At 27.7% G+C, this 1,237-nt stretch overlaps 1 protein-coding gene across 11 annotated transcripts in view; it reads right to left on the bottom strand.

Moving 5' to 3' along the window:
- Positions 1-203: 203 nt before the first annotated feature.
- NOVA1 (NOVA alternative splicing regulator 1) overlaps positions 204-1,237 on the bottom strand; it is a 152,124-nt gene continuing 151,090 nt past the window's right edge. For 6 of the 11 annotated variants that reach the window (XM_031935718.1, XM_031935715.1, XM_031935716.1 and 3 more), the window contains one exon: positions 207-1,237. This exon is cut by the window's right edge and continues 4,841 nt beyond it. The gene's annotated coding sequence lies outside the window, so the exon portion shown is untranslated. The other 5 variants (XM_031935717.1, XM_031935721.1, XM_023227372.3 and 2 more) reach the window with 1 other exon arrangement.

The following is a 1,237-nucleotide window of genomic DNA, read 5'->3' as shown; positions in this document are numbered from 1 at the left end:
TTTCACAAAAATTCTTTAATCATTTCATAGAGGTAAACATACTCAAATGCTAAATACCTGACCTTTTTGAATAAATGCAGACCTACCTTGATTTCCACAATAAGCCTCTATTCATTTCCATGAGACAATGTTTTCACAAAATGTAAGGCAAAACAGGTGTTAAATTACTTAAGAGAACTCATAATTTAAATAATTAAAACTAATTTGTTTTTAAAGCTATTTGAAGATTTATTAGAGAAACAAATACAAATATGCATTTCTACAGAACTGTTTTTTTTTTTTTTTCCAAAATGAGCTTAAAACGTGTTCCACAGTTTTTGCTTTTTTATATATCTATGGCAACCCAAGTATTGGCTTCTGTACCACTTTGTAATGAGACAATTGCCTTTCCATTGCAATTATAAAAAACTATTTAAAAAAAATTCGGCACATACACGTTAAATATTTTTCCTTAAAAAAATAGTCTAATCAAAATATTGAATACTTTAGAATTAAACAATATTTTATTTACAACTCTGATTCGATGTACTTTATTATACAAGGTAATGCTTCAATTTTCAAGAACATTTTTTTTTTATTTATATAGACCAGTGGAATGACATCCTATCTAGTACTATACCTCAATATTTTTCAAAATTAACATGACAAGTTCTCTAATACTTTCATTTTTTGAAAAAAAAAGTTATTTATTTGGGGCACATATCTGATGAAACAAAAAATAACATGCAGATTTCCAAATATAATCTGTTAAAGTATTATGATACTTACCCTTTAGGTAAAAAGACATCTATGAACAACAGTGCATAACAATATTATGTATTCATGTTTATGAGAAACCAAGCAGAAGGCAAAATGAGTTCATCCTGTTTTCTAATCATATGCAATTTTATATGGCTGTTTGCCTCAGTTAAGTAACGTGTGCACATTAAATTTATAAGATTGTATTGCACTCAAAATTATTGTGTATAGCCATGCTTGCCCTGTATTTAATGAGTGATGAATATTTCTCCTACTAACAGAGTAACTAGTCTCAAATAGTGCCTGTGATGTAAGGAGTATTAAATTATATTTTCATCTCTCAATTGCTGCTTTGGAAAGCAAGAATTCCCTTCTTGGAGAAGAATTACAGTAAATAAAATTATTAAGTAAATAAACTTTACTTAAGGACTCAGTGAGGAATCAGCATATGAATCAAGACTGAAATATAAGAATGAATTAAAAGGAATATGATTATCAG

This window comes from Piliocolobus tephrosceles, chromosome 6 (genome assembly GCF_002776525.5).
Source record: "Piliocolobus tephrosceles isolate RC106 chromosome 6, ASM277652v3, whole genome shotgun sequence".
Classification (NCBI taxonomy): Eukaryota; Metazoa; Chordata; class Mammalia; order Primates; family Cercopithecidae; genus Piliocolobus; species Piliocolobus tephrosceles.
The sequence above is the reverse complement of the archived record's forward strand: the minus strand, read 5'-3'. Positions and strand labels throughout refer to the sequence as shown.